The 27,521-nt window shown below is 39.3% G+C and overlaps 1 protein-coding gene across 1 annotated transcript in view; it reads right to left on the bottom strand.

Annotated features, from left to right (window-relative positions):
• Positions 1 to 27,521, bottom strand: part of NKD1 (NKD inhibitor of WNT signaling pathway 1) — a 176,168-nt gene that overhangs the window by 77,977 nt on the left and 70,670 nt on the right. The window lies entirely within an intron of this gene.

The raw sequence follows: 27,521 nt of genomic DNA on the forward strand, positions 1-27,521 counted from the left end.
CAGCGGTTGAAAGCCAGTGCTTCTATGAACTAGCCATTAGTTTTCCTTCTCTAAGGCCTTGGTTTTGCTATTAAAAAGGTGTGTTTCTATATTTCAGGATAACTAATTTAGGCTGAATTAGACACAGGTTGCTACCCAAAGGTTAGACGACAGAACACCTTTTCAACAGGAAAAACGGGGCCATCTTCTCTTCCCCTGCCCCCCAAAACAAGCAATCAAAATCCCTGGAGCATTGTTGGGTTATTTTATTTTAGTGGATCTTGGTCAGTCTATAAATGCGCTTATATGGCATGACTGTCTGTAACCACAGAGGATAACTTTGACAACCCAGAGGATTACTCTAGCCCTTTGCCTCATTTTTTCTAATGCAGATCGAGATACAAGGTTTTTAAACACATGGCAAACTAGACAGTGTCACGCCCTGGCTGCTGCTGACCTCGTGTAACCAACCCCCTGGTAAAGCTGAAGCACCTTGTCTTCACTGTGCTCCTACCTCAAGACAGCTCATACAACTTAGTACCCTGAATTTTAAAAATACACTTTTGCAGGAGTGAAGTCCACTGTATCCCACCTGTCAACAGCCAGATAATGCAATGACTAGCAACAGAGTACAGCGTGCTGCAGTAACTACCCACCACATACACACAGTCTGAAAACTGGAGTCCTGGTACCGCATCTGATCAGAGACCCGTTGACTCTAATTCAACACACGGAACAACAGCTCAGCCCACCCCTGAAAAATGGACACTGGGCGTCCATTCTGCTTTCACCAAACACAGCAAAGATTACCAGGTAAACATCAAATATTAAACATTGCGGAGCTTATAGCTATTAGGATGGTTACCATCTACAAGAAGTGTCCTTCTTTCCAGTTTTATATAACGTTCATGAGATCCACAAAACATCAAGGGAAATCGTAACCAGGAGTGCAGAAAAACTTACTCCCAACAGGTTGAAACTAATAACAAAAAAAAAAAAAAAAAAAAAAAAAGGAGTACATCAAAGTACAGTATTTAGTTCTGCTTGTATGTGTAAAGCACTAAGTCTTCCCTTGAGGATACAGAGTGGTGATGTTTGCTCCTGCACTGTGCTGCTTCCATTAAACCCATAGAAAGAGTTCAGGCCTCATGATAACTTTGCAACTGCTGATCCAGTAAGCCGCTTAAAAGACTCTTGATCTCTCAAAGCAAATTTTTTGCTTCCAGTTTCAAGTTACATTCCCTATTTCAAATGACTGAAAAAAGAAAGAATCAAGGGAAAAGAAAAATCAAAAAAATGAAGAAAAATTAAAATGAGACATGCTGGCTCTCCACAGAAATCAACCAGCAAGAATTCAACAGCATACTATTCAGATTTCAGTCCATCCTGTTCAAGGTAATATGTGGGCAGCAAAATGAGGTTAATCTCCACCCTTTCTCCTGTAAGTAAACGTAGGAAGGAGACTAGCTGGATCTGCAACACAAAAATGAATTTCAGTTGCATCCACAGGACTGACTGCTGCTCACCCGTCCTAAATAAATGCTTTATATCACACTGGCAGGAAGAGATCAAAGAAAACCCATGAGGTTCATCACCCTGGCTCCCTTCCAAATCTTCTTTAGCCCCAAAGAAGAGATAATGCAACCTAAAGTTGGTTTAGATTTTTCCATCAACTCTCTAGGAGGACTGACCCAACCAAGAGGGTACTCTACAGAGGAGCTGGTGAGCTATCAGGAGCCAAAGCTGGGGCAGCATCCTAGCACCTCTATGGCTGCAAATATATCCTGGCTTTGTTCCGTTTCAGAAAATAATTCCCATAAACCAAGAAGCTCACCAGAAAGATATCTAAGATTTTTTCCTCTTTCCATGTGAAGTTTCCAGTGAATTTCCCACCGATGGAGAAAATCTGATCTTGCACCCTGAAACTCCAGTTTGTTTGTAGAACTGTTTGTTCTGTAGACTATGTCATGAACAACACACTCTCCAAGCTAAATGCAAAGTAAATTTATTAGTGACTTTTAGTTCTATTAAGCAGCTGGTAAAGAAAGAAGAAGAAAAAAAAAATACTAAAAAACTCTTAGAGGATCATTCAGACACTGGAGATGCATATCTAAACAAGTAGAACAGTCCTCAGTTGGCTATGTTGTATTTCTACCCATGAAGCAGGAGAGCTTGAATTATAGAGTACATGCATCCTCTCAAATTCAAGTATTTCTTTCCATCCCAGGTGAACAATGAATGAACTGCTCTATAACAATGATGCCCTCAAAGCCTCTCTAGTAATTTTATTTATGTACTTTACATTTCACTTTAGTAATTTTAAATGAGACAGAGTTGAAACAATACCAGCTATTACTGCCAACTATTTCACTCCTGCATATTATCTGACTAACAGTACTGCTTCCTAATAATCAAATTTGCTTTGTCATTAATGTAGTTAGTCTGCAAAAATTGCAGAAGTTGTCTGAACAGGGATGACATAAAAAAAAAGCCTCAGGCATGTTTAAACAAATCTCTCTTTTTCACAGATTCAGTCCCAAAGTGAGGCACTGTGTGTAAACGTGAAAAGAATTTGGCTCATTTTCACTTTATTTAGGCCATAGGAGACCAGGAGGTTGCAGCATTTGGATACCACTGTCATGTTGAAAGGACAAGTGTCTGGGGAGGGCAAAAGACTATAAATAAAATATATAGATGATTGAAGTCAATGGGAATGGCATATACACATCCAAGGACTTTATTTGGCCCATAAAATGGAAAACCAGCATCAGCTATAACCACAGCAGAAATGGATATACATTGTCAGGTCCAAATGCAAGAATGCAAATGGAGTCGTAACACTAAAACCTCAAAGAAGATCTGCAGTAGACTTCAAAACTTTTACAAAAATTACAGAGAAACATCCTTGAAGATAAATAATTGAGTATAAGCCTGTCAACATAATTAAGTCTTCCAGTGCAGGAAAGGTAAAATAGAGTACAAAAGTTGGGATGTGGGAAAAAAAAAAAAAAGAAAAAAAAAAAAAAAGATTTATCACAAGTAGTATACTTCTACTTTAAAAAAAAAAAAAAAAAAAAAAATCAAACCATATTCTAATAAATGGTAACCTCCTACTGCCCACATGCCCACACCAGGAACAATTTCATACTTCTCCAGGCACCAACACCAATCATATTTATGCTGTGCACAAATCCAGCAGGTTACCATTCCAGCTAGATTAACTAGTGATGTCCCCGTGATTGTACCAGCCATGTGCTTTTTATGCAAAATATGACTTAGAAGCGTACAGCATGTGGAATGAATCAATAATTGAGCAAATCTGCTCTCTCATTAATCGTTTTCAAATTTCTGTGTGAGGCAAAGCATAAGCAAAGTCCTCTGGCAGTCAGACAATATACCACTGAATTTTACGCAGCCAGGGTAGAAGTATTTAAACTACAGTGCAGGCAGAGCTTCATCTTTCTCCTTCAAATTGGGGCTTTAATGCAAGACTTGCTCCTGGATTACGTTTTTGAAAGCAATGATTGGTAGAAACAAACTTAGAGCTGTCTTGCTGTCAGACCTTGATGAGCTCCTGTTGGAGACGGGGTGCTCCTGCAAAAAACAGCCAGAACTAGTCTCTTCTGGGAAATGGGAGGTGTAGGGAGTCACCGTGTCCAGAGCTTGTGTTACCAAGTGCCTTTCCAACACTAAAGTGTCAGGACAAATACTATTTCACTTTAGTAATGTCTAGTAGTTATCCTCCTACCTTCAGATCTCAAAATACCTCTGGATACTGGATGACTGTCTCTGTCCACCAACAACCCTGTCAGTCTATCAAATAGCTAACACTTTCTATCATATGACTCTCAGCTCTGATGCACACAATGTTTTGGCTTCAACCCCTCTTTCAAGGCGGCATTCTTACAGGTATCAGGGCTCTCGTCTTTCTTGTGTAAGGGACTCAGATCTGGAAAGAAAGAAATGTGCTGGGATTTACATTCCTTTCCTGTTTTTCAGAAGCTTTTGGTATTTTGTCTTTATCCTTCATGTCTGATGATTTGAATATCACTGTTCTGACAGACACATCATTTCCCTTCTTGCAAGGGTTTCTAGTACTCTTTCTACTTCGAACTGATCATAATTCTTATTTAAATGCAACATTTCAACTAACAAGTTGTCTAAAAAGACAATCAACCCTCCTTTTCCTACATTTTCTTGTCACTTGGTAGCTTGTAATACTCAAGGGCTTCTCTTCCAAAATCTCTTTGAGTTACAGTTCCTCATTCACTTCTGGAAGGCTCAAGGTTGGATTAAACTTCTTATATTGCTTCCTGTTACAATCTTGAAAGGACCCTTTTTTGTCTTACATTACTTGTTTTCCATTCTTCATATTCTTATTTGTCATTTGCATTTCAGTAGCACTTGGAGGTCCCCGTGAAACTGTAGACAACAGTTTGCACATTACAGCACTGGAACAGAGGGACTCTGCCCCAAGAGTTAAAAATTGGAAGAAACAAATAAAGGATAATTATCTTTGTGGGAAGGATGAACAACATGTAAAATACAGAAACACGTCCTGTCCAGGCTTACAAGTAAGTTTCTGAAAGATACAGAAAGTGAGGCCAGATCTCCCAAAACTGAAAGACTACCTATCTCCTTTCTGATAGGCTATTTTCCAGGGCATTTGTGCCCATCTGGTCTATTCAATTATGCAATGAGAACACATAAATCGCTGTCATTTGCCTTTGCAGTCTCTAAAACCTGTTTTTCCAACTGCCAAAGATGGAGTTGCAGTAGACCAAAAGCACTCAATTTAGAAAAAATGAGTGAAGGGAGTTAATTGGAATTTATGATTTCCATTAAGCAGCATCTCAAGCTACTGAGCAGACTAAAATGACAATCCAAGAAATTTGATATTTAAATATTAAACCAAGAAAACACATGCTCTAAAGCACAGAACATCACTTCTAAGCAAAGATGAGATATTATTTTTCACAAAAATACATTTATTGCTGCACGTCTTATATTAAAAAAAAAAAAAAAAAAAAAATCTCCAAGAACCCCAGCCTGGAGCATATAATGGTTTATGCAACAAATACTTGTGAAATGCCTACTTAAAAAGTTAAACCCCCTGGAGGGCTTGTGAATCTTTTAGTTGTAATATACCCCTGGAGGATTTTATTTTGTATCCGCCTAGCCTGAAGTTAAAGAGTACTTTTTGAACATGTTTGCTTTACTTGAAGCTAAAATCTGGGTTACTTGGGGGAGGGCAATGGAGAGTCTAATAAATCTTACAATATACTTCTTGGCAAGAAAACTACTTACTGGTGTCATGAAGAAACAACTTTACTGCTCTCTAAAGAAATATTGGTTTCAGAAGTTACTATTGTATTCAAGACACATGGAAGCTGCATTAAATCAAGTTGTGAAACGTACTGTAGTTATACATGTTTAAAAAAAAGTTAAATCTTGAAACGGATCCTGACATTAAAAAAAAAAAAAAAAAAAAAAAAAAAAAGTAAAGTTTCTGAGGCTTCCATAAATTTTGAAGGAGGAAGTTTAAAACTTGGGTGTTCCTCTCTATAAGTCACATTCCACAAGGAAACAGCTTGATTTTATGTATATACTTCTACCATTCAAACTTTAGTGGGTTTTTTTAAACTTCTATTTTCACCGTTTAAAATTGCATATATGTATACACCGCAAGCACAAAGAGGATGCATGCTTGCTCTGAGAATATCAGCGAGTTTATGTATTCTTATTCATATTTGGGCAAGAGCCCTAACTGTTGGCTCACAACACTCCCAGTTACTTTCTTCCCCAAACACTGCATCCACAAATGGATCAGCTAATTAATCTAGACTTGATTAATTAAGGCCACCAGCAACAGAACAAAATTGCTTTGCCGGTTGCCTATGCATCTGGATCTCCTCCCACAAGCTGCCCAGAGGAAAAAACTGGGAGGCCCAATCTCTACAGAAAATCAACTGTAAAGAGAATAAAGTGAATTTAGACCCTTTGAAAGAAAGCAGATTGAGTAGTCAATTTATCCTCAGAACAGACTCAGCTCAGAGGAGAGCAAGGTTATGCTCTTCCATGCTGCCATGCTCAATTCCGTACTTGAGGGACCATCAGTACAAAGGAAACGAGGTGAATTCAAAGTCCCTGAATTGCTATGCTTTATGTTTGAAGATGCCTATGAGAATGTGAAGCGAGAGCAGGTGCCACAACTATCCTTCTGTGGCATATTTGGTAGACTGTTAACAAAAAATGTATCACTGGAAGTGGCATTTGTAGTTATATAGCTGGCTATGAACCAGAGGCTTCTAGTTCTTCTTCCTCACATGATTTATTCTGGACTAAAGAAGTTAACTCAGTAAAATCAAGACAAGAATAATAATTTTAAAAAAAAATCTGCACATGAGTTAGACTTCGACTTGCAGTCTATGTTCTTAATTCCAAAACACGCCTCCTTTCCCAAGCCTGGATATAGAAGATACAGCCTGAGCCACATTGTCACAAATTTTGTCTTGTTAATCCTCTGCTGAATGCAGAGTATATTGCCAAATCATGGTCAGTTAGGCCAAGTTTGGTTTGGATTTTAGGGAGCTTGGGGTTTGTTTATTTATTTATTTATTTTTAGACTTTGATTCTAATGATAAAGAAAATTACTTCTCCGGTTGTAAAAATGCATCCACTTCTAGACCAGAACTGGAACCAGTAGCTCCTAAGAGGTGCAGAGCAATACTGTACATGAGGATCCTTTTCCTCAATGTGACTGGATTCAAAATAATATAAAGAATATTTTCAACATATACATTTCATGCAGCAAAGATTCCTTAAGTGGAAAGAATGTTTCTCAATTTAGCCTGCTGTTTTGCTGTACTTCCTCCCTCACGACTCCTATGGCACTGTGTCCAGCAAAAAGAACAGCGGGGGGGAAGAGGGAGAAAACCCTCATAACCCCAATGCCTGCCTTTTAGTTTGTCACATCGTTTCATGTGCTGTGAAGGGCACAGAAGATTTTCCACAAGCTTTCCAAAACATCTCATTTCCCATGCATCTGAGCAGTAAACTCCCTTACTGGTTACTGAAGAATGAATTTAAGCAAGCAGCTTATTTTTAAAGCTTCAAAATCCAAAGTAAAGTTTATTGGGAACTTCAATATCATTGTCTCAATTCTGCAAATCAGAATGAATATTTAATGTTACAATGCTACCCCCACAAAAGGCCTACTTCTTTTGATAAAGACACTGATTTATCTCAAAGTGTCCTGGGAGGGTGAGGCTGAAATATTGCAAGAGAAGCTGGCTTGGATCTAGGTTTCAAAAATGACAAAAAAATTATCAACCCTCAGTTCTTAACTGCCTTACATTAGTCTTCAAAGTTAAAAGGGGGATTAAAAGCATCACCAAGTAAAGCAAGAAAATACCAGACATGCTGGATTTCAAGCAGAGTCCAATTTTATCTCCTAATTATTTAAAATGCAAGCTGCCAAGTGCACCAACCATTATGACAACAAAAATCTGATCTGACTTTGCAACAACAACAGAAAAATGTTTATCAGAGGGGGCTAAACCACAGACTCATTTTGTAAACTTGGAAGCAATTCCAGAGCTAGTGCCATACATCTCAAAGGAAAAGATAAACCCTCACTCACATTTTTATATAACAACAACAACAAATATAAATGGATCAGCAGTCTTCATGCAAAAAAATTAAAAGCCTTCACAGTCAAAGCCACAAGACTTCAACAATATCTACTTCTTATCAGGGACATTTCCGCTAACATAAGTGCAAGTAAAACTCTCTGCAGAAGTGTCCCGACTCGTGTGTGCCAAGAGCAAGGAAACAAGATGGCTCTCGAGGGCTCAGAGCACTCACTTGCTGCTTACAAGAACAGAAACCATTTGCCTGCTTCAGGAAGGGTCTTGTAGGACAAGGGTGTCGTCCCCTTCCAAATCATCTCTGGTTTCCATGAATTTTGCATGGAAATCGAAGCCAAATGGCACCTAAGAAATAAAGGCTGAACAGCAAACTGAGCACTTATGCAGTGCACGTGAGAACGAGACAGGCAAACACACTTAAAGCGGCAGGGAAATTTCATGTTCTTACCCTCCACTCACTTTTTTTTTCAAATGCTTCTGGAGGATGAGCAGATCAGAATGGGAAACAGCGTCTTTCAATAAAAGGCTGCTGTTTCAAATGAAGCCCAGTCTTACGGTAGCTGAAAGTTATTATCCAATAGGTGGCCAATATTAAATGAAATAGTGATTTCACTTCCAGTTTCTGTTAAGTAGGTGTCTGCAACACAGCTGGCAGTTTCACCAGACAGGCCAAGCTCTTGGGTCTCCAAGCCATGACCGAGGCGAGTGGCAGGGCAGGGCGGTGGCTTACACCTGTTTTGTGGCAAAGGACTACATTTACCAGTGCTGTTAAATATGAACCAGGAGCAAGTATGTGTTTTTAAAAGAAAGATGAAGAAGAAAATTCTACATACATGACTTTTTCCTGATTAATTCCAGCAACAGAATATATATCTAGCTTGTTTACACTATATAAACTATTACTACATCAAATTACACTCGATACATAACTCTTAAGTTTTGTTCCAAGCTATAAGCGAGGAGCTGTAAGACTTTGCCAACTGATACAGCTCTGCTGTCATGGTTTATGGAGCAAACGACTAAGAGAGAGGAAATTTTACTGGGTGAACCTCGAAGTGCTTCGAGCTAGTTTCTCAACATTAGGACATCTGAGAATATGTCTACATGGCAGGTATTCCATGGTAATAGCTGACATCAACAATTCTACTGGGGTAAATAAAGGCATAAGCTGCCTCAAATTACCTTGCATTTACCACGGCACGTAAGGGAATGAAGACAGGACTCCCTGGAGCAGCCAGTTACAGGTGTGTCCACAGCCTCACTTACCCAGAGAGATCTGCCCCAAAACTGCAACCAAACTCACCTATCAGCCTTCAAGGTACTTAGCCCTAAGATATCTCCACTCTAGCCAGGCACAGCTTGCTACACAGATCAGGTGGGATGAGGTAGGGTTTAACTCTTCCAGCACTTTGCCATTCCATTCTTTGCCTGGTTGCCAATATATCTCAGTGCAGACAACCTGTTTTAAGCTTCCACTGATTTGGCTGTCCCTCTACGCTTAACAGGAAAGGCAAACCACCACACAAAAGACCAGCCCCAAGGAAAACCAAATAATTAGCAACATGTGTTTTGGTACAGAAAGGTGCAGAGAACATGGCTTCCCCTTTCAGTGTACATGAAGGAAAAATCTTGGAAAACCAGGAAACTAGACACTGTTTATTCAGCAATATTTAAGTCTAACTCGGCCCCCACATAAGTTAACTTTTGCACTGAAAGAAGTACACTGTAAACTTTTGAAAAGGTTTTTTTCTTGACATCCTATCCAGTGTCTTCTCTTGAGAGTATTCAGAAAAGCTGAAAAAGGGCAGTATGTCCTCAGGTCACTCCACAGTAGCAAGAGTCTGCTGAACCACAAGAGTTAGAATCGCCATTTCCAAAGCTGTGTTTCCACCTGTGTGTTATTGATGACAATTTTATTGATGACCCAATAACAAAGAGAATAAACCCTACATTGTCAAAACTGTGACACTATATATATATACACACACACACACACATACAAACATTCAGGAAAAAGAAGGTAAATTTAAAACAAGTATTTCAATAATAAGTGAGTGTTACAAAATAATATTTTTCATCCTAAACGCATGGATAAAGAACCTTTTGCTAGTCTCTGAATTTGGCATTCACAGCTACATCATCAACCAATGTCTTACCCAATAAAAATATTTCTGCAGAATTTAATAACTACATCTATAGCACCTTGTCTGGGATTCAAACGCCTTGGAAATTAAAATATGGCAAGAACAGAATTTATGACAACTCTGTGAAGTCATGTCTATACATACGTTCCCTCTTAATGTCATGATTAATTTACTGCTAGGTCTACAGTGTAACAGACTTAAAAATAAGTTACCGGTTCTCTCCCAAAACAATGCCCACCCACAGAAGGCAAGCAAGCTTTTGGCCCCTGTGCCTGCTGGCCCCTGTGCCCGCTGAGCTGTTTTCTGCCTACTGAATGATGGCAACCAGAATAAAAGTCAACAATGCTCAGATGTGTTAAAAGCTTCAAGCTCTTTGCAGCACTCCCCATAAGCCATAAGCAAACGTGATATTGCAAAATGGCTTGTCATCACCCTCTTCCTGCCCTTCCCAACACATATATTCCTCAGGAAGGGATCTTTTCTCTCCAACAGCACCTTTGAGATACTGAAACCTTACTGCTCTAGTATTTTACTTCTGCTTCATTATAGGAAATAGCAGGGGAAGATGTCTGCTGTTACACAAACAATTCTATTTATGAATTGAAGATAACTTCCAGAGTTGGCATTTCCAATATATTTATTATTTCAAGGATCGTTAATCTTCATAAAGGACAGAACTCTGAGTTACAACTAACTGCTGTCAGCATAATCTGCTAAAGCCATGCCTAAAGTAACAGCGCTTCTATGTTGAATAGTATCGTGTACAAGATATTCACTGGAAGGGAGGAAAAAAACCATAAATCTAAATTTTGCTGATGTAGATGCACATGATTATTCTGTTTTCAGCAGAAGAAACTGAAATGGATTGAGTTCAATGGACTCAACTCTGAAGAACCTTTTCCATTACATACTTGAGAAAGTTACAGATGTAAACTGTGCAGTTTTAATAGTTCTGAGAGAAAATAAAACCCGTACCATTTTCCAGGAATTATTCCACATTCAGACCTCCATTACCATGTCTTTACACGCAATCTTTCCTAAGTTTTCCTGTTGCTATTCCTAATCGTACTCCTTCACAGTTCTAAATAACCTTTTTTAAGCTTCAAGTTTCAAACAATATAGACTAAATTGCCATTCAGTCATTGCTTCAGTAGTATTTACTGGCATGGAAGCTGATTCCAATAGGTATTCCAGAATAGCTGCTGCACAAACACGCTGTATCACAATAAAAGTCTGTATAAGTAAGGACATAAATTATTGATACATAAAAGTACTTTTTATTCTTTCACTCTATGTCGATAATAAGAAGTCTTCTTATCAGTTTCCTTACGTACACAAGAAGCAAATAATTTGCTCTTTCAGTCATCTTAGTTCAACCACCCTTAGCTCATCTACAAATTTCTTCAGGCTCGCCCAATATCTTTTTGGGGGGTTCTCTGTGAACAAAAGGATATTGTAATGGTGGCAGAGAACCATACATTGCATACTGCTTGTGTGCCAAGATCTCTGCATGCATGCAAAACACTACCAGACTTGGATTGGCCTCAGCGTCTATGCTGAAACACATATAAGTTCACCACACGTGCTTTTACCCACAGATCTAATAAGGCTAACAGAGGAGTACTTGCAAATTCAACGAGGAATGAGAAACAGGGAAGAGTAACAACATTGTAGGTCTATGCTCATTTCTGAAGAAGTGATGTCCCCTGCAATGCTCTGAAAGGAACAGCAAGTGACAACTCAGCTGGGGTTGTCGCCTGAACTCATTGAAATTTCCTACGATTTTCAATAACTCCCTAATGAGGGGTTCAAAAAGTCAGCAAAAGGAAAGAGGATCTCTCTAAAGGTCACATTCAAAAGCTTCTAAACAAGCAATTATTTTCAATCCCGACCTCTTTGGTATCAACTGGAACTTTGCCTGAGAAAATGGTTTCAGGACTCTGCCACTGGTTTGTCTGTACAGTGGTACAGTTAATAGGTAAATAGATTAATTTTATGACAAAGCGCCAAGCATTTGAGAATGCCTGTATACCCGTTTCTGTAATATTCTCTGCTATACAATTATGACTGCCAGAGCCTAACTCTACAGAAGTCAGCACTAAAATCCCCTCTGAAAACAGACACCATGCAGCGTCTGATGGGCTTGCTTGCCATCATCTCAGAACCATCACACATGTTCACACATTATCAGCCTTTGCTCAGAATGAAGCCAGTCTGAAATTACATTAAGTAAGTGCCACACACCAGGCTACAGATACAGGAGAAAGCATGTTCAAGGCCTAGCTTATTTGTTCTGTTCACATTTGGGTAATCATTTCTCACTGCCATTCATAAATTATGTCTTCTGACAAGAATTCAAATTTAGAGCCCTAGCCTCCCACTCTGTAAACATACTGCCCAGGCAGACCTAGCCTAACAGATCTGAGCAGACAGCTCTTTTACCCGAAGTGAGAGTTGTTCTTCTAATTGCATTAAGGCTGAAAATAAAAAAAACAACCAAACAAACAAACAAAGAAAACAACAAGAACAACAACAACAACAACAACAAAACCCCCACCCCCAGAGTCCCCCAACAAAACAAACTTCTGCTCACTACAGGACCTGGTTCTTAGTGTTCATGTTTCTCACTTAAAGTTCTCCAAACCAAGGATATTTCTTCTTCAGTTTAAACCTTTTTGCATATATCAATTAATTTCAGTTGCTTGAGTAATGAAATATAACAAGCTGAATATCAATATATCAAAAGCTGAAACAAAGAAACAAAGAAATAAAAGCTTTCCTAAAATATAACATGATAGGACATCTACTTTCTTCTCTGTAAGGGCATACAAACTTGAGTTTTCACTTTGAGAGAATTTACAAAAGAAACAATATTTTTCATAGACAATTAACACTTTACATTTGCAGCTCTACTAGGCCTAGTCAATTGTCCTTATTTGCCAGAATATTCAGAGTTTGCCCAGTAGAAGAAAGGATCTGACTCCAGCAGAAAGAAATATTTTCTATAATAAAGACGTGCTGAAAAAGCGAGACTTGCACTACTAGCACAGCTCTCAAGCCACATGGGTAAATTTTAACATTTATATCCCTGCTAACTAGGGACAGGCTCAACCCAAAACCACAACTATGGAGAAAGTCTGAGCCCAGATCAGAATTTTATAGCTTACACCCCAAGTCTTCTCTTAACAATGGCTGGAAAATGCTTTTCAAAACTCCTACAATATTTGTTCCATACACGGGAAATGAGTTTAATAGTACCTCTTTGGGGATTAGCTTTGTTTAGCTGTCGAAGCCTTTGATTCAAAGTCTGTAGATAGTATTGGTTTCGTTGGTACACTGAAACACATTTCCTGATGGGATGCCTCCCTTGCTCGCATGATCATTCACCTTAATCCCTGTTAACTTTATAGGATGCTGTACTGCACATATCATTGGCTGTAAAGGAAGTCCTTTATACATGTTTCTTGGCCTTCCTTTATTCATAGCATGAAAATGGTGAAGATAAATATACTGCTGAAGCATGGGAATTGGGAAGTTGGATAAAAAGCATTACATTCTTACAGAGGAATTCTTCATTTCTAGACAACATAAAGCCGCTCCTGAGGATGAATTTACTGCTTTTCTGCTTTGCCATAGTGGGCTGCATTATGACCCCATAATCTACTGTGAGCAAGGCAGCAGCTGAGAGCTGCACTGCCCCTGGAGCTGTCTGAGAGACGACTATTATTCACTGAATCACAGTTTCCTTTCCAATTTCCCCTCTGCCTTAAGGAAGGCAGCAAGCACTGCCTCTGCACTGTCCTCTTCCAGAAATTATTCTGCTTCAGAGATGAGCTATGCTCCACCATCTTTCCACTCACAAATAGGCAAGTAAGGAACTGGGACATGTGAGGAGAAATTCTTTAAGCTCCAAAAATACATATATGCTCCACATGGTTTTTGTCAGCAATCTGTACAGTGGGTATGGTATGGATGGTACGGTTATGCAGTATGGTGCACACTTGCCTCAGATGTTACAGCATGGTGTGCTAGCCGATGCAAGGTGGCAAAAGGATTCTTGATGTTCCACACCTAGATGTGCACCCTGCTAGTTAGACCACCACATGGCTTTGTTTCTCCACCAAGACTTAGTTTCTGAACAACGTAGCATTTAAATCAAGCTAAGGCAAAGGCAATAGCTGTTAAAATAGAAGTAGCTAACACATACAGTGTTGAGACCTGAGGAACTGGGAGGGAAAGAAAGCAGCACAGGGCAACTGTTGAGAAAGTGTGATCTGTGGGCAATAGGTGGCAAAGAAAACTTGAAGTCTCCAAAGGGAGGGGAAAAACCCCAACGACAAATGCCCATATCCAACACACAGACTAAAGTACAACGATTCCAGCCAGACTGACCAAACTCTCCAAAACCACAGAGCCGCTAGATTAAAACCATCCTTACAATTCAATATTCAAAGAAATCATCTTTAAATACATAATAAAGGGTTTTGAGATGCCATGCCATTAAATCCTCTTTAGAGAGGCAGAATTTGTCTGAATTCTCTTCATATTTATAAGGAGGGGAGAGCGGGGAAGCTACAGGCTGGGATGTGCCTGGCTGGGAACACACAGCTGTAGGGGTGTGCTCACTCCTGCCAGGCTACCAGGACAATAAGTGCCTCTTCAGCACCATACATTTAACTGTGCTTTCTATTGTTTAAAAGAACAAATGATATTCACAGCAGAGAATTCAGTGGCAACCACTAAAAAGCTTGGGAGTATCCATCACTAACCATCAGTCACCATTTCTAAACACGACCCTGGGTGATACATCACTGCCAGCACCACAAGGAGGAGGGAAGAGGTGTTAATTAACCTGTAAACCTGCTCCACATAGTACAAAGGCCCACCAGAATAGGAGGCATAGTTCACCCTCATTATAAGGCTCTCCATTACAAAGCCAGTGCAAACAAAAGCCTACTGCTTTGACTCACCACTCCAGTTCATTGTAAACATTTTGACATGCGTTTCACTTATGTACAAACTCTGCTGCTCTGAAGAATAACCTTCAAGAGAGGGTAATTTCATTATTCAAGCAAACACCAGGAAAAAAAGCTCATCTCCCTGAAAAACCTCAAGTCTAGCTGTGCATCAGAGCTCATCTTCAGTCAAATTTTTAACAAATGTTTTCCTTTGCCCCTTAATTATGTCTGTGTAGTCCATTTCATCTAGTAACAGTGGTAAAAGTCTGGCATCCTCCTCATCCTATACTATTTACCTATTGTGATTTATACATATGCTAGCCGTACGCTCTATCCCTACATTCCTACTAATCTTGCACTGAATCTATATGCAGTACCAAAAGCAAGGTACAGCAATAAGCACTTGAATGCACGTGTCCTTGGACGGGCCTCCACAAGGAGTGGAGATTCAGCTCATACATTAAAGATACGTCCCTTCCACCACCTTCTAACCTCGTCCAAGCTCTTGTTCGGATGAGTGGGAAGTAAAATGTCTTTTTTCTCCATACGTTAAAACTGCTTTGATTAATACAAAACTTTTTAGAGTTAGACTTCTTGGACCAATGGATTGTGATGAGAGCTGGACAGTTCAGAAAGGCCCCCTTCCAAAAGGATTTTAGGAAGAGTACTGTAGAGCAAAAGAAAAAACAACGTAAGAGGGTTTTCTTGCAAAGGGGGATTGTATAAACTCCAGGGGAATTCAAACATTCTTTTTCATTCTTATTTTCTTTCTTTGCTCAGGAAAGTAGGTAATAAATACCTGGCTTATTCATAAAAGCATAGCAATGAATTAAGTGTACAGCTGGCATTGAAGTTCTTCCTGAACTTTAAATATTTCTCTGTCTACCTCAACAGCCTAGGTAGGTAGAAGGATAAAACCTATCCCCACTTCCCTGATGGAGAAGTGAGAAAAAGTGGACAGAACTGGTAGTTTCAAAGAGAAGACAAATGAGTGGCAAGTGTTTAGCTATCTTGGGTGTCTCTGAAGATTCACGTTTGAGCAACTTGAGAAAGGATATACAGCTAAAGCTAGGGTCTAGACTAGAATACATGGCTCCTATATCTCATTCTTAAACCATAAATTCACAGTTTCAGAGACCAGGTAGTACTACAGCAATGGCTATCCATCTGTGACCACCCACATGACAAACACCTCCCAACTTCACATGCAAGCACAGAGACCAGTCTTCTAATCTCTGCTGACTTCAAAGCCTCCCTACCTTGTGATTCAGAGTGCTTAAGAAAGCCCTATTTAAGCTATTACCCTATCTCCTTAAGCACAACAGGGCTGACATCCTACCCATGCAAATCCCAACCACTAAGTAGAGACCCAAGAGGCACAGTTAGCCAACTCAGCTAGCAAAGGCACAGGCTGTTATCAGAAATGCAAGGATTGCACAGTAAACCTGTGTCTGAACCACTGAGAGCTTTAACTTAGTAGGGAACTTTCTGCCATATATACCTATATATAAAATATGGTCCAGCACCACTCGTTAATGGATTAGTCTAAGAAGTGCTGCACTAGAACATGCAGCTTCCGACAGATGAGAGCGCTACTAGTAATTACTATCAACAAGATAAAAATACAAACAAAAATTGTTCTATGATTGAAGCAAAAAGGATTAAGATATCCTGTCTGTACTGCCTGTACTTATGACGTGCCCATTCTCATCCCTTCCCCTTAACAACCAGGCCAACAATTTTGTTACATCCTATGCATGCGAATCCTGCATTCATTTCTTTGACCGTGTCCCCAATACCAGATAAACCCTAATTCTGCCCTTTCCATCCTTTACCAAGCCTGTCTACATAAGCTGAAGAAACACTCCATTCTCTGCCTGCTCACTTTTTTCAGGCCTCCTTTCAGAGGAAAGGTCTAGCCTTTTCCTCTAACCAGCCCCCCTTCATCTTCTTTCTTAAAAGCGCATTTTCACCCAGTCTGAGAGGATTGCATTTTGCTCATTCCTGTTTGATATATTTATTGTGAGACAGGATCACATGAGACTGAAGGCCCAGAAAACCCCATGCTGTGTACCTTGCATAAAATGTACTTTCTCTTACACTAGAAAAAGGCTTACATGACATATATTTTTTATAAATATATATCTATGAAATTTTGAATGTAGGCAAAAAACATTATAATATCATAAGGTAGGAAGGAATACAAAAGAAGAAAAAAAACCACAGTGAAGAGAATCCTTTTTTATAAAAAAGAAAACTATGCTTAACACAAACTCCTTCATGAATTCTCTTTATACTTCCAGCGACACGAATTCGCCGTTCTGCTGACACTGTTGCTGACGCTACTGAAAAAGTCTCCCAAGAAGGCTCATTTTAAAATAAAATTTTACAAGGAGAGGAAATGTGAATTTGTAAGGGAACATTTCCTTCTACTTAATCACAGCATGATTACTGTGATAGTATAAAGCCAACTTGGTCTTTTTAATTCATTTAATGATAAAGATATAACATTTTGGGGGTAACTGCCACAAAGACGTCCAGTTAAAAGAGAAAAATCTTAATTTACAGTTACCCAAAAAATCCCCCCCTCCCAATTATTTAATACTAACAAACAAGAGATTCCTGCAGTAACTGTGTGTTTCTAATATTGCTATTAATTTTTAATACTACCTTCAGATTCCATTCACTCAAGTCACTGAGGAATTCTCAAGTATTCACAATCATCAGTCAAACAAGGAACCTTTTCAGCTCTTTGCCCTTAGAATCATGAGGTATAAACTTTCAACTTCCATACAGAAGATATTTTTAAAATGAAGAGTGCATTTCCCAGAATAATGATGCTCTAATACCAAACAGCAGCTCAGTTATTTTGTGTTAAGAAACCAAAGCCCTTCTTACACAATTTCAAAGCAGCAGCTGTGACTTTGAAACTAGGAATTCATCCTGGCCACCTGCTTTAAAACTAGCCAAAATAAACGTGGCGGGATGGTTCCTGTCGATAACCATGGGATGGCAGGGTAGCACAGGTTGTTTGCTGTTAGGGTTGAAGTCCTAGACATCACTAACTTCTCCAGAATCTTGTCTGGATGAGGGCCTCGGGATCAAGCTGCATCTAAAAGCTGGATTAATTATTAAGTGCTAGATTGTGGTATTGTAACTCATGAGGAGAAAAACTTCATTGCACAACTGAGAGATATTGTTCATGGCATGCCATTCACAGTACGATGTTTTATTCCCACAGCAGATGATCCTTTTCAATCACTTGGCAAACAGAAAGTATTATGGTCTGGTGTGTAAGGTATTGTTTTCTTTGAAGAAAGGGTTTGTTTTGCTGTTGGTTTGGGGTTTTTAATATACTCAGATACATCCATAATAGTAACAGTAAACTAAAAATGATGACTTTAAAACCTCAAACTAGCCTACTTTTTCTAGCCTTAATGAATGCACAAACATTGCAAAACCAGTGCCTACCAATGCAACTTACTTAGTGGAACACGAGATCTTCTCAGATTCACCACCATAGCTAATGTAGCACAGTGTACTTCAGGAGTTATTTCAGGGCCTAATCCTGCTCTCAGCAGAGTTAATGGAGAGTTAGTGGACTACAACAGCAAAAGAATTTGGCCCACAAAAAGTCAGTCATTTCTAATTCTCAGCATTAAAAAGAAAGTGTATTTTGCATTAACCTGGAAACAATCCCCTTCAGAAAACTATATTACAAAGTACTACAGAAAAAAAAAAAAAAAAAAAAAACAAAACAACCTTTAATATTTAAAAACATACAAACATGTTCCTAAAAGTTTATTTTAATATAAGATTGCTAAAGAGGGAGGGAAGAAAAAAAAATAAAAATCAGGTCACCGATAAGCGCCCTAGGTTCTTTCCACTTTCTACTCCTTTGCTTTCCCCCTTTGCACACCCCTTGCGCAGAGGCACATTTTAGACAAAGTAACCTACTGTAACACTAGCAGTGCCAATGTGGAAATATGCTCTTCTCCTTACGGCCGGCAAAGGACCCACACTTTGATCTTCAAGCAACAGCTTCTGGATGGTGCAACTCAAAAGGCTGCTGCAAGTTTATTTCTTTTCTTTCTTCTTTTCCTATAAATTACTCCTCCTTTTGATGTCTATTCTTGCTCTTAAAACAAATACACACATCAGGTTAAGATGAAAACTGCCCACACGACAAGTTTGTGTTTACAAGCTTAAGAGCAAGTTTCACTTGAACACAGGTCAATGCCGCTTTAAGAAAACATCACATACCAAAAAAATCACACATGGTTAGAACACATCACGAGCAGAGAGGAATTGTGGACTCAGTCTGTGAGGCACCGAGCCAGCCTGAGAAGCCCTTTGAAGTTAGAAAAACATCCTCTGGTCAGAGCACATTTGTGAAACCGTGGGACAGGCGCTTTAAACAACATTCACTCCGAGATCACCTGCGGTGTGCCAGTGGATTGGCGCCTGTGTAACTTCAACAACATAACCCTTTATATTCCACAAAGATCACTCACTCCAAAATCTGTCCTATCAATAGCATACAGTCAAAAAACCGTGTGGCAAAACCCATACCGTTTCACCCTCTGTACAACACAGGCACGCGGTTCCAACAGGCATGTCAAGTTTGGGTAAACCCTGCTGTAAGCAGAGCTGGGTCAACAGAAGAAAGGGTGCTTTACCAGGACAAAGCAGCGCTGACACAGAAGGCAGGCATCACCCTGCAAGAAGGCCACTGCAAACCAGTGTTGCACAAAACTTAGAATATAGTTTGGCACGCAGCCGGGTATGACACAAAATACTCACTGGTAGTCACCATCATCGTGAGAAGAAAGATTCTTGGCTATGGATGGCTAAGTCCAGGTAACGCACACTTCCCCCCACCCCCCATTTACAGACAGATGAGACTGAACATCAGAAGACTGCTTTGTCAGCTGAATTACTTCCCTCCGCCCAGTTCTGCCGTCAGCTATTAGCACCCAGCCCACCAGCATCAGTAAGCTGTGCCAACACAATCTAAAGCCAAATCCTACCCCTGATCTGGCACGTCTCTCTGACTGGCACGCCTCTCAAAAGTCTCTGTACGTATTTCTACCTGAGGGCAGAACTGGTTATCCATTCCTGATACTACTGGATATTGGAATTGATACACAATAACAGCAGATTTTGACTAGACCCCGTGTCTGTTGAGGGCGTGGAAGGAGGAAGCCTCACCTTGTCTTTGGATAGGGCTCCTGCTGATACTAGGAGACACTCTCACCATACAGTAGGCCAGGACTCTTTCCTTGCTTAAAACATACCCCTGAAGGCATGACATTAGCATTTTCCTTGTCTAACCATTCTGTTCTTCGGTATTTGACAAGCTTTCCTATTTTCCCCAGTGGTGGTGAAATTCTCCTCATTTTTTGAGGACACCAGGACTGTCAGTGTTGCCATCAGAAACACACATGAGGAGGGTCAGATTAATGTTGCAGAGTAATAAGGGACCTCACGGTCTCTTTGCTGCTCCCACAGGACATTATCCATTGTCCGTTATTCATTTACTGGCAAATCTAGGGGGCTTCCCGCTGCAGTGTCTTCAGTTTCTGTCTTTCCAAAATGGGGAAAATCAGAGGTGGCCATAGGTGAAGGATAAATTGTTTTAGCAGAGGTTTATTCTGTGTTTAAACAGCACATGTATGTTCACTGACTAAGCACGGGCAACACCAGCATGCTGCAGTCTAGCTAGTCACTCCTGGATAACAGCAAATGTCCAAGGACACAGAGCTACTTCAGTGTGCCATAATTTGACTTTCATCACACAGTCCTCACAAAAATTTATTTCATTCATTTTTTTTTCTAAATTGCACTTTAAAAAAAGAAATCCAACAGCACATACGGAAAAGAGCGCCATGGTAAGGTCGATGACCAAATTCTAATGCAGTCTATGGAGCATCAATTAATGCAATACCTCCTTTCCAAATGCTGGTGTTTTCTCTTTCTTTTCTGTTACACGTCACCATGTTTTAATCCAAGAGCGACTGCCTTTCAAAGAAAAGCCCTGTACAATAGCTTAGGCAGGAAGAGAACTCATTTACTTCTTTATGCTGTGCATTAGTCCAGAGCTGAAGATTGTGTGTGCTTCCCATTGGTCACAAACAAATGATTAAAAACAGCCTTACAGTAGGAAAAAAAAAAAAAAAAAAAAAAAAAAGAAAGAAAGAATGAGACTGTGGTGCAATACTTTAACAAACCAACCTAATTAGATAGAAAACACCTTCATACAATAAAAATGTGGTATTTTAATGGGTATTAAGCAGTGCTGTAGGAATAGCCTCTCTCCAAACATGTTTTTTAAACCTGTCTGCAAAATTACATTGCTAATTACAAATGGGAATTTAAGTGGCAGTACCACTGGGAAAAACTTTTGTGAACCTGTCATAAAGTGATCAGATAAACTGCATCTGTAGGGGAAAATACATTGCCATTCCACCAGCAATGTTGCTGCTAGATAAAAAGACTAGCAGTCTCCACCACCTGAACCTTCCCTTGTCTTCCACTGATGTGGCAGAGAACCTGATACAAAACCACTGAAAGCAATGAGAAGTTTCCCCTTGATTACAGCAGGGCTTTCACATCAAAACATAACAGAGAAATATTGCAGAATTTTTCAAGCTGATAGAACCAGACTTACCTAACTACACTGATTTAGTTAAAAATATACCTTTAAAAGTAATTTATTTATGGTATTCTGAAAAACTCCTTTTACATATATATCCACATCAGCAACAAGACCTTGCACATAAGCTTTGCATGAATAAAAATGGCTTTAACTGAGATAACCTATGAAGTTTATCCTCAAAATAAAATTAAATATTCAGGATGGCTAAATGAGGCACAGTTTTTCCATGGGAAAAATATCAAAGTATTATTTATTTTCCTGTAAGTACTTGTTTTGAAAAGCCTTTCCTCCCCACCTGGCCTTCAGCTAAAAGCCACAATCTACATTTAAACAGTGTGTACGCTTTAGAAAACTATCAACCATCTTTTTTTAAAGCAGGAGCATATGAAATTATTTGATCCCCTTTTCATATAGAAAGTCTAGGGCTGACCATAAAGAAATAGGCAGGCTCCCAGTATAAACTTACCAGGATTACATCAAAGACCTTCCTCTAGGATCAGACGATTGATTTCTTCAATGCTTTTTAGAATTTCTTCCAGGATATTTTGGGTTATTGCCTTAGACCTTTGCTCAGCTGGAATGACAGATATTCTGTTTGTAGACTATGATGTTCTCTCTTTCTAGGGGAATGAGTGTCTGTAGTTTATACACACGTACACTATGTGAACAGAGGGAGACTTGGAAAGTTCACAAAATTATTATTTATTGTTTCAAAAAGAGTAGTTTATTACAGAAACACTGATACAGGCTTAACCGCAGCATCTTATGCAATACAGAGACTGTTATTCTGTGAGCTCGGGACTGGGGCACTGTATGCTCAGAGAAAATTCCCGCTCCCCCAAACAGGCATTTGCTCTTTATATGCATTTAATACATAAGGCTTAGCTTTACAGCTACTACCTTCTTTACCTAACTCTCTTGAAACTAACCGTCCTGGAATTATAAAATATTTTTAAGATAGGACAACAAGAAGCGGCTTAGTCCTTACCTAGCACTACCAAGTCTTTGGGGAATCAGCCAGCAAACTATCTCTGAGGGCAATGCGACACACTACCCACCGTTCTCCTTCCTCCCCCAAGACAAATCTGTCACCTCCGTACCACTAATCATTCGCATCAGAGTATGCATCAAAAGATGCGAGGCTGCTCCCAAATCCCATTTCTCCTGCAAGACAGTACTTTGTTCTGTCACTTCCCTACTGAGTCTATCCCCCTTATTTTGTGCCTCACAGCATGTGTGGCTGCACCCCAAGATCAAACATCCATGCATGATTTTCCTTCACAGATCTTGAATCACAATGTTATACTTTAATAGGAACCTCAGTATACTTAATCCCTTTAAAACTGCCACAGTAATGCCCCCAAATGCATTAAATTCCACCCTAATCACAAAACACAAAGTATTTCTCTGGATGGACAGTGCACAGACTGTTCTGACCACGTGCCAATCCATTCCTGAGCAACATACACTGCCCGCATTTGTTAGTGTGAAGTCCAAGGATACATGGCTGAAAATCCCAGCCATTTTAAAAGTTCTCTGCTGCAAATTTTGCTAGAAACATAACTGATCTCCTCCCACATTTTAAGGAAGGATCTCACATTCTCAAAGGATACTCGTTGCAAGTGATTTAAGGGACCAGTGCCATTGAGCCTGCATTTAAATCCAAACCCATTAAAAACAAAAGCAAGACTGGTAGATAGCATTTTTCAAGGTATAAGCAAGACACCCTTTCACAGTCAGCTTGAAGAGTTTCAGAGTTCTACCGAATTTTCAGATCAAGTAGGGTTATCAGAGAAAATTATCAAACTATCAGAGCTTGGACAAAAAGCAGAAAAACTGCTTGCCCGGTAAGTCTTGTTCACAAGTCTTAAATTTTATTAACAACAGCTTCAGATTTAAGGAACAACTCCTTCTCATTTATGTTTGGCAGGGACCTTGGTTTGAACCAGGGAACCACAGGGTCTTCCATTATCCCTGCTGAGGGGTTAGTGTGGTGGGATCTTATAGCCGTATTTTTACAGGGCTTTTCTTGGCCATTGAGGAGCTTCTCAGGCACTGATGGCATTTCAGTCTCCTGTGGCCACAGTCTGGTCTTCTGAAGAGCAAAAGGATTTACTCCACCAGAAGTTTTATAGACTAAAACAATAGGATCATTTATTGCTCTATAATAAACAATAGGCCACACCACACAAACAAAACCAGTGGTACTCAATTTCACAGCTGTCATAGGACCTCCCAACAAGACACTGCATCGTTCCCTTCCTCAAATGATGCCCTGGTATCGACAAACAATTAGATTCTGTATGACTAAAACAGAAGTATTTCTCACATATGATGGGCACGTACCACATCATGCGAGACGCACACGTATAGGTATTAAGAAATCTGGCTGAACACTTACTTGCAGATAGAAGCCTGTTGGAATGCCAACTCCCATGGCAAGCCAATGGACTGGTCCTTATTAAACAGTGGACATGAGGTTACATGACAGCAGTGTATTTGCAAGACACTAACTACACAGGACTTTCCAAGTCAAAAAAGGGTCTCTCACATGTTCAGAAGTGTCATTGCTACTCTGCAAATTATAAGACAAAACATATGCCATATAGCCCTGATGACAATAAATCCAGAAATCTACAAAAAGCAAATGCACTGTGCAGATGTATCCCTTGCAGAGAGACCAGGATAGCAATAGTTGAATCTGCGTAAGTAATTTCCCCTCTTTCTTAGATTACACAGTAGTAAAAATATCTGCACCGGCACAGCCTTTTCACCACAGCTAACACCACTGGTGTTCCACCATTGCAAGACAAATGTCATGAGATATTCCAACACAAACAGGCTTTGCTGGCTCAGAAATCAGACACAATGAAGATTTTGCATTTGGAACTTGGTTAATAATTTTTGAATGGAATACAGTCCAACTCAGTCTCCCATAGCTGTAGTTACTCTGTAGGAGTAAATACAAGCCTAGTTTTGCTGCCAATGTTGGCAGATATGACTAAATAAATTCACAGAGGAAGTCTATTTGACCATTTCTTCACATTAGTTTTTTGAACTAAAACTATACCTCATTTTCCATTAAAAGATATCTATAAATATCACATAGTCTGAAAACTCCCGAGTATTCAGAGCAACTAGCATGTTAACTAGAAAAGTGGTTTAGTTACAAAAAAACACTTCAACCATTTTGTACATTTCAGCATCTACCATTTACTTTCCAACCAGGTTTTGATGCTGACATTCAGGAAGCAAAATCCATCCACAAGGATTTCTATAAAGGCCAACATCTGCAGCACAGGGAGCAATGTTCCATTTTGATTTAAATATCAGCAAACAATTATTTTCCCAACTTTGGAAAAACTAACTCTTACAAAGTTTCAATACTCAAAAGACTTCTCTCTCCTCTATTCATAACCCAATTCAAAAGAAACCATAAAAGTCAACCAAGATCTTCTTCTGAAGGGTGCCTACAAACAGCCACTTACCAAGCTCCTCCTGGGTCTTATTACAGATCTCACATAACCTACAGAAAACCCTTCTGTTAATGAATGCTGCTGTAAAGAACATTTCCATATGTCGACAATCATGTGCTACAAATTTCCCATTTTTGTCATAATCAAAGTTTTAGTGTAAAGTCTGGACTACATTATTTAACATTTAAGTCATTAAAGAATATAACATACTGTTGTTACTTTTCATCCCAATTTACGGAAGAAAATGTACTCCATAACCAAGGCCGCCTCATTCAGAAGAATTAAGGTTTCACTAAGCCAAGAGGGACTATCAAGAGCCCAAGAGACATAGATTGTATCGCTTAGATGAGGACTTTACCTAGCTACTACACAGAACATGCTTCCTTCTTACAAACATCAACCTAAGTAACTCCACTTTAGAGGGGGTGGGAGAAAGAGGGTTGTTAGAGATCAAAAAAAAGTTACTTTAACGAGATTGTTTGCAGAAACTTCACAGGCCATTCAGCTTTCCAATCAACATGCCAAATTAAAAGTGCACCACATTAAATCTGAAACACCTATAAAACAAGCCCTGATGAAATACAGACTGTCTTCCATCCACCTCCTCCATATGGCTCAAGCAAAGTCAACTTTTAATTTCATAACACAAAATATTTAATTTATGCTTTTCTTCATATGTCAATTTAACCTCCGGCACATAGCTTTGAAACCATGTAAGGATGCCTAACACTTTCCATATGGCAACTGAATTGTGGCTTTTAATTGAACCAACTGGTATCATTCAAGGATAATTCCCTTGGAATCCAGCTTTCTGCTACAGTATTGGCCAATTCACTAATCTCATCACCATGGCACTAATACTTTCAGAGACTCTTTGATTGTTAATATTCATATTATAATTTTCCCAAACCAGAGCTGTCAAGATATACTGCGTGCACCACTAATTAAATTATCTTGGTTTGTTGGCACCAAATTTCAACACTAAATAAGGTTGTGCTTCTCTCTTTCAATACAAAGTTTGGCAATCTTATTTTAAATGCCATACACAGTATCTTGTGTATCAAAATATTTTTTTAGTCATACCAGTATCTAGCACTGCTGAGTCTGTTGTTTCTTTTAATCCTCAGAGTCAATACAAATAATTATCTATACAATACTGTACTTGAAAAATATTTCATTTTAAAAGATCACTTCAAGCAGTTACACAAGATAGCACCCAGAGCAATTTTAATTGCTTTTGCCACTGCATCAGTAAGAAGGCAGTCTTTCAAATGTCATTCTACCCATGCGATGACCCCAAAGTAGTGCTACAATTAAATCTTCCAATTCAACAGCCTTTAAGCCGTAGCATATACATACCACTAAAAAAGTATCTTTCCTGTTTATTATTTTCATTTTGGATGAATGACCTACCCAGCTGTGTCTTCCATAAGGCTATGTATTTTTATATGCACACACGCACATGCTATTTAATAGTGGAGGATTGGGAAGGGCTTTTTTCTTTTTTTTTTTTTTAATTTAAGAAAGATCATGCTAGAGGAGCAATGGAGTTGACACTGGCGTAGTCTGCTCTCAGCCATGCAAGGAATGCCCATTAATGTCACTGGCAGTTACAGGCACAGAACAAATGGAGAACAAGCCCCACCTTTGAAGCAGTGATGTGCCTCAGCATTTCACACTGTATTATTCCCAGACCAGATACTCAACTCTAATTAAAATCAATTAGGGTTGAACATAAGGATCACTAGCACCAAAGAGCCCAGCAGAAGTGGTAAGCTAAAGCCTTTTCTATTCTACCTAAAATGATTACTTACAACTTGGCTCACTATGAGCTGGTTTGAAATTTAATTAAAAATACGAGGGTTTTTTCCAATCCCAAGCACAGATCTCAATGAGACATGCAAGAAACTAGTAAAATTTCTTATGGCTTTGAAGATTAAAGTAAATTGAGCTAAGCAAATGTCACATTTAATATTTTACCCTCTAGCATAGAACTACTTCTCAGTTAAATAAATAAATACATGAATATTTGCAAACAATGTTGATCTCCAAAAATAGTTTTTAAAAGTAAACACACTGAATAAATTTAAACTTAAGAATTATACAGGATAATCCACAGTGTCAAAAAACCTTTCTGGGCACAAGTTAACTCATTCATAAAGCAGCAAAAGAAGCATATTCAGTTGCTCTAACAGATTTACAGCCCCAGTGGTTTCAATTAGCTTTGAAACTAGAAGATGACTCTGGACCTCATATTTTCATGGGTGCAACAGAGTCGCTTTTTTCTTTAATTCTACATGATGTGGAGGGCTGCAACCCAGCCCTCAGCCTCCACGGTAATTAAAACATTTAGAGCAGAGCAGCCCCTGCTGGGCGGGTGGCAACAATTTCATGAGATCAGAGCTCAGCCCAGAACAGAAAGTTGTATACAAACCAGAAGTGCCTATTTCAGATACACTCCCCTTCCCCTGGCTCATGCCTTCACCCAACAATTTACTATGAGATACTTCTCAGATGACTGATGCATTTGGCAATAGCTGGACACTAATTACTGTTCTTCCAGTGAATTGGAGGGGGGAGACACGGATGGACGGGACGCGACATGGACGACACATCAGCTGAGGGAAGTCTGCTCTAACCAAGAAACTCTCAAAACT

The sequence above is a fragment of the Accipiter gentilis genome, chromosome 7 (genome assembly GCF_929443795.1).
Source record: "Accipiter gentilis chromosome 7, bAccGen1.1, whole genome shotgun sequence".
NCBI lineage: Eukaryota > Metazoa > Chordata > Aves > Accipitriformes > Accipitridae > Astur > Astur gentilis.